The sequence below is a fragment of the Vicugna pacos genome, chromosome 2, assembly GCF_048564905.1.
Source record: "Vicugna pacos chromosome 2, VicPac4, whole genome shotgun sequence".
Classification (NCBI taxonomy): Eukaryota; Metazoa; Chordata; class Mammalia; order Artiodactyla; family Camelidae; genus Vicugna; species Vicugna pacos.
This window is the reverse complement of record NC_132988.1, coordinates 76,805,925-76,813,136: the sequence shown is the minus strand read 5'-3', so window position 1 is coordinate 76,813,136 and position 7,212 is coordinate 76,805,925. Positions and strand designations below refer to the sequence as shown.

Here is a 7,212-nt window from a genome sequence, read left to right as displayed (position 1 = left end):
CTGAAATGACTATAAACACAGTTTTCATCGTGTTACCAGGTCTTCTGTTTTTTCACTCTTGTCCTCTCCCTTCTCTTCTCTCACCCATCGTAGTTTCTCGTTTATATTTGGTTTGACTTCCTGCTTGTTGTGAGATTTCCTTGCTTTGTGGCTTCACCTTCCCTTTGCAGAGTAGTTTTTCAAGATCTTTTCTGCAAACTCAGTTCCCTCCCTAAGGCTACCAGCTGTTACTGTTCTCATTCAAGGAACATCCTCTTTTTTAAAAAAATTTTTCTTTATTTTGTTTTAGGGGGAGGTAGTTAAATTTTTAAAATTTATTTATTTTAATGGAGGTATTGGGGATTGAACCCAGGACCTCGTGTATGCGAGGCACACACTCTACCCCTGAGCTATACCTTCCCCCACAGCATACTCTTCCTTTAGCTTAAAATGACCTTCAGGCTCCAGTCCTGGGTTTGACTGATGCCTGGTGATCCTTCAAAACTCAAGAGCCCTCATTTCAAGCAGCTCCTTTGACCTCCACTGGCACAGGTAGTCCTCCTCTTGGGTTTTCATTGGCCCCTGAACTTAACTTGTTTTTATCACCTGTTTTTGTTTTTTGCTATGTGCAGACACCGTACCAAGCACTTCAGATATATTTGTCATTTCTGTCATGTACCAATCCTATGAGCTAGCTAGGTTTTACAGATGGGGACATTGAGATTCAGAGAGTAAACATTTAAAATCTAAAGATTAAAAAGAAGAGAATTCTTGTTCTTAGAATTCTTTATGTTCCTGAAAGGTTAAATTTCAGTGGATTACATTGAAAAGGATGAAATGTTTACTTTTTACTTATTAGTAAACATTTATTGTGCTTGTATATACATAGAGGAAAGTTTCCACATGCTTTAGGTTGCCTGTTTTTAGAGTGAGTGAATGGTTTATTTTATCCATTTGTATCATTAGAACTTTTTGCAAGGTCAATTAGTGAAGTCAAATTTATTTGGCTTTCGTGTATAAATTCTACTTCGTATGGTGGTTTAAACGTTTTCTAGGCCCGTTACTTGTCTTTATACGTAATTTTTCATGTGTAGGTACAAATTTAATTCATTCACATGTTGAATTGGTCCATACTCACTGAGGGTTACTCTGAACCAGCTTCTGTTCTAGGGACTGAGGACACGGCAGTGAACAAGAAAGACCATGGAGCTTAGGGTTTAATGGGGAATATATACAACAATACATCGAGTGGCCATCAACTAAGAGAGAAAGAAGGCAGGATAAAGAGATAGAAAGTGGTAGGGGGTTCTCATTTTATAGTCAAAGAAGGCCACTCTGAGGGGCTGTTGTGTGAGCATTTGCCTGAATGAAGTTAGGGGGAACGCCTTGTGAATATCTGGTGACATGTGTTCCAGAAGGTAATTTGTGATTTGTCTGCAGTAGTTTGGGCTTTATTCTAAAATCAGAGATAATCATATCAGAAGTACTTATTGAGCAGGTACTTGGTGCTTGGTGGGTGAGGGGGGCTGTTGGATGACAGGGAAACATGAGATCTGACTTCGAGCACCTCATTGACAGCTTCAGCGGGAGTGGAGAATGATGCACATAAACATATCAAATGGTGACGCAGCATAGAATTGTTTGGTGCTGAACTGTGTGGCACAGAGTCTAGGGTGTGTCTTACATCTTCAGAAGTGAACATCTAATTTTACTAGATTCAAACATTTTTAAAGACAAGGCAGTAGAATAAAACCAGAGGTGGAAAAAATAATGTTCTGTAATGGAACTTTAGTTCTCACTCCTGGAGGGATTTCCTTTTCTTGGGAGGTTATTTATGTATTTGGAAATACAGTGCTAGTTGGGGATGGCAAACTCTGTTGGGAATTCAGACAACTGATTTGCTGTCTGCGGCGTCCTAAGCAGTGTCAGCTATCCTTGTACTGTGTCACTGCAGGATGAGGGGAGGGTAGCAGTGCCTTCTTTCCCCTGCCTCCCCTCCCCATCACTCCCCTGTGCTATGAAGAAGTGGGAGTTGTGGTCTTAATTTAGACTTTTAAAAAAACCACCTTTATTGTGGTATGATTCCTGTACAGTCAACTACACATATTTCAGATGTACAATTTGTTGGATTTTGATAGGTGTATACACCTATGAAACCGCCACCACTCTCCATCACTCCCCAAAAGGTGCAAATCTCGAATTCCCAATTTATCCCTTCCCCACTTCTTTACCCCCTGGTAACCATAAGTTAGACTTAAAATCAAATTGGAACTGTCCACTGTCTAGCACAAAACTCTGAATAATGGTTCGTGTTCTGGGCTCTCAATAAACAGCTTGTGACTGGAATACCAATATGCTAACTGTATTTGGGCTAGTGGAGCTATGGCATTTTGCATATTTTCCAAGTTTCCTGTTTTCCACAAATCCCAATTGCTCATAACACAGTTTCTGATGCTATTACCACTGAAATTTGTAAAAAGGAAAAAATACTGGGAGGATTCAAACAAATCATTGGATTTATTACGTTAATAAGTGTTCAGTTTGCACAATAGACTTTTCTCTGCTAAATTTAATTTTTGCATCAAAGACTCATTCTTGAATAAATTTTTTCTTTTCTTTTGATCCTGAGTATCATTGCAAGCATTAATTATAATACCTGGTGTTTACACAATGATTTTCACCTCAAATTGTAGAAACATATGTTTAAATTCAGCAATCCCTTAAACTTAAGCATAGGCAGCAAGTATTTACATGTTATAGAATAACTTGGAGGTTAGGCGATTACAACAACAGACCAGATACATTTTTCTTCGTCCTGATTGGAAATACAGCTTTTTGCAAAACCGCCTAGTCTGTTCACAAAGCTGTTCCTAAGGATGCTAGTGAGAAGGCTTTCTGAAATAACATTTAAGTGCTGCTACAAACCTGAGTCAGAAGGTTTTCCTTGTGGTTTTGATTTGTAATTTCATGAGCTGCAAAATCAAAGACTAGATTCCCCCTCATTTTGTTCTCCGGTGTTAGAATTTCAGGCAATGATCTGGATGTGCTGCTTCTCACATGGGCGCCTTCGATTATATGGGATCTTTGCTGCCGTGTTTAGAACGTCGGGGTGCTGGTTCCAGTCCCGTTTGCCTGCGTGTGCCTTCCTTGCCCTTCCTCTGCTCTGTGACCCCCTGTGACGGGGGTCGAACCTGGCGGGCTGGATTGGTGCCCAGGCTCCTCCTTGTCAGCTGGTCTTTGGAAGGGGTCCACCGATGGAGGAAACTGGAGGTTGTGGGGAGGATGGAAGAGGCAGGGCCCTGGCTCCTCCGGGGCACCCCGGCTGCCGCCTCCTGCCTTCATCGTCTAGCCTGCGGCTGGTCGTGGCTTTCAGCTGCTGGAAACTCTGGGCTGCCTCGCTCTCCTGTCTGGTTACTCAGCAGCTCTTCCATCGCGGTGCCACTGCCTGTCTTCCTCTTTCGGAAGTCCCTGTTGTAGGTGTGTACTGTGGTTTCTCATTTCCTCATTAGACCTTGATTGATACAGGTCTCAGTTCTCAGGGATGATTGCCAACAGAATGAACCATCATCTTTGTGAGAATTTTCAGAAAATTAACGTTCATAGAATTTACATTACTTTAGACCTTGAGGAACAGGGTACTATGGGAAAAGTGAGAAAATAATTGTATCATTTTGTAGGCAGGTACTTCTGATGAACTATTTTATACACTGCTATCAAATGAGACGTGTTAATTGCATTGACCTGTGAGTTTCTTTATTGTCCACCTTGGATTTATAGCACTTTGTAATTAATGAAGGATATTAAGTGGTATAAAGTGACACTGCTAAAATGTATTAATTGAAGTATTTAAAAGTTTATACCTAAAAGCACAATATCTTTGTCCTCATCTGAGGCAGACACACTTCTTGGTAGTATTGCTAGAAGATCGACTGAGAGATAAGTTTACATGATGTTTCTGAAACACAGGAAGAATGTCTATCCCAGATAAGTGGCCAGCATTAATAAGTAAGTGGTTAGTATGTCGTGTCTGCATTTCTTTAGCTACATGGTGTTCTGCAGTGGGAAAACACCAGACTAGGAATCATGAACTATGGATCTTATCTTGGGTAGGGTTCACTAGAGACAGGGATGTGTGAATGATTTACTGAGTGAAGGACTTGTAAGGAAGTGAGAACGGGGCAGGGCAGGGGAAGAAGATAAGCAAAGATGTGTTTCAACTGAAATCTAGCCTCATCCTGATCACACGGGGAGCTTGGGGGCATGAATAACACCAAGAGAAGTCCCATCCTGAGATGAGGTGGCTGGGCTTTGGTGGCCTTTTGTCAGTGATTAACTCCGGGAGGCCCTAGAGTAGGGTGGAAGTACACACCCTCCCAGGCATCGATGTCCACGGACGACAATTCTCTGGAGAAAGGTGTAGCTGTGAGCTCTTAGCAGCAACACCTAGAGCAGCTGAGAGATGGAGAAACTGACCTGATAAAGGAGATCTGTGTGGGGCACCCACAGCACCTGTGATCAATATCAGGACACACAGTACCCTGTCCACACCACGTACAGATCCTTTGTTACTGGACGAGACACAACCGCTCCAAGCCTCAGCTTCCTTGTTTGTTTAAAAATGGAAAAGACTGGGAGTTGGTAATAACAACCACCCTGTCACTTTCCTTGTCACTCATAAGTGTGATGTTTCTTTATCTGACAGAAATAGAGTGCCGTGGAAATAAGTATTGTTTCCCTGAGTAGCTAGTCTGTAGGAGAGAGGGCAGTGTAAGGTTGTAAAGTTAACTTGAGAACTCGAGTTTAATAGATAAACAGGGTCATACTGTTTAGCATAGGGAACCATATTCAATACCTTGTAATAGCCTATAATGAAAAAAATATGAAAAGGAATATATATAAATGTGTGTGTGCATATATAAAACTGAATCACTATGCTGTACACCAGAAACTAGCACAGCATTGTAAACTGACTATACTTCAATATAAAAAAAAGAAAGAAAACTGCAGTTTAACATGATCGTGCTCTTCCCTTGGGTTTCTGAAAACAGTCTGAAACAAGGAGGTAGTTTATTTTGGAGGTGATCCTAGCAGGCAGGACTGAGCGGGTGGGGCGGGGGAGTCAGGGACGGGGGAACAGCCAGTGGACAGGTGTGCCACTGGGGTCCGTGCAGGGCTGTGGGTTGAGCTCAGTCACACACTGGAGGGAAGGTGCCAACAGCAGGAAGTGAGTCAAGGCCTGTGTGGCACTGGTCGCAGCGCCAGAAGTGTCCTATCTGCTGTGCCACGCTTTTGGCTGTGCTCAGATCCAGTGATGCTAAGTCCCTGCTCTGATGGGGACTGTGCGGACCAGGAAGAGAAATGGGAGTCCTTGGTGGGGGAAAGTTGTCTGAAGTTGTCTCTGATGTTCCACGTTCATGCCTTCTGAAAGTCTCAGTGCTAAGCTTGGAAGATCAGCAAATGACATGAAACTGGAGGTAGTGGAGGCAGATTACAAACATTCTATCTTTGTGTTGCTCTGAGCTCTTATCTTTTGCCCTGTGGTGACACCATCTTCTTAATTTGATCCCTAAGCTAGTTATCTCTGTTGGAAGGAGAGGAGCAGAGTGGAGAGGGAAGAGAGGGGAAAAGTCACGTGTGAGTGGGGGCGAGTAGGATACAGGGGCCTGCCGGAAGTCCCTGTGGGATGTCTTCACACCACCCACGTCTCTTCTTCATGAGCAGAAGAGCTGGTAATGCCCCGTCCCGTGGAAGATGGGAGGTGACTAGTGAGCCTGAGTCACAACACAGTGTGTCCTGTCTCTTAGGCGGGGTGGGGAGAGAAGAGGCTCAGAACCCCTGATTTAACCATTTCTTTTTTTTTTTTACATTTTTTATTGATTCATAATCATTTTACAGTGTTGTGTCAAATTCCAGTGTTCAGCACAATTTTTCAGTCATTCATGGACATATACACACTCATTGTCACATTTTTTTCTCTGTGATTTATCATAACATTTTGTGTATATTTCCCTGTGCTATACAGTGTAATCTTGTTTATCTATTCTACAATTTTAAAATCCCAGGATTTAACCATTTCTTTTGCCTTATCTGTCTGAAAATTCTGGGCAGAATCCTTTCTAATTTCATGTTCTTCATCATATCACAAAATTGCTAGCTCCCATGTATGTTTGTTTATTCTAGCCCTTTGAGTTTATAATTAATTTTAATTAATGATAGCATGATATACACGATGAATATCACTACTAAAAGTCTTAGGCTCATAGGGTAGACAGTTCAGGAGAGTGTCCCCATTTCTTTCATGTTTTTGCAGTCGAGAATGGGGTAAGATGGAGGCAGTTTCATGTGTGTGTTGTAATACTCTGTCATGAAGACGTCCCCAGTGTTCTGAGTCACTTTTAAACACTTACAGTTATGGGTGAATAATAATGATATGAAAAAGAAAGACAACTGTAGAGAGCTTTGTATTTTGGTCATTTGTGAGCCATAATTGCGGATGAGGGGGAGGGATTAATAATTTATTACCAAATCTTTTAAATAAAATGTTTAGTACAAATTTGTAGCTTAGCTCCACTAGTGAAAAAGGCTTTTTTATTTCCCCAGTGTATTTTAGAAATATTTCAGTTGTAAAAAGATAGGGCACAGGGTTAACTGTATTGTAATTTCATCTAATTTTTTTAAACATCTTTTTATTGAGTTATAGTCATTTTACAATGTTGTGTCAAATTCCAATGTAGAGCACAATTTTTCAGTTATACGTGAACATACATATATTCATTGTCATATTTTTTTTGCTGTGAGCTACCACAAGATCTTATATATATTTCCCTGTGCTATACAGTATAATCTTGTTTATCTGTTCTATGTTTTGAAATCCCAGTCTGTCCCTTCCCACCCCCCGCCCCCTTGGCAACCACAAGTCTGTACTCTATGTCCATGAGTCTGTTTCCGTTTTGTGTTTATTTTATTTTATTTTTTTTAAGAGTCCACATATGAGTGATCTCATATGGTATTTTTCTTTCTCTTTCTGGCTTACTTCACTTAGAATGACATTCTCTAGGAGCATCCATGTTGCTGCAAATGGCATTGTGTTGTCGGTTTTTATGGCTGAGTAGTACTCCATTGTATAAATATATCACATCTTCTTTATCCAGTCATCTGTTGATGGACATTTAGGCTGTTTCCATGTCTTGGCTATTGTAAATAGTGCTGCTATGAACATTGGGGTGCAGGTGT

General features: G+C 41.2%; 1 non-coding gene across 1 annotated transcript; it reads right to left on the bottom strand.

Annotated features, from left to right (window-relative positions):
* Positions 1–327: 327 nt before the first annotated feature.
* Positions 328–400, bottom strand: TRNAA-CGC (transfer RNA alanine (anticodon CGC)). The gene has a single exon. It is a non-coding gene; the product is annotated as a tRNA-Ala (tRNA).
* Between the last annotated feature and the right edge of the window lie 6,812 nt (positions 401–7,212).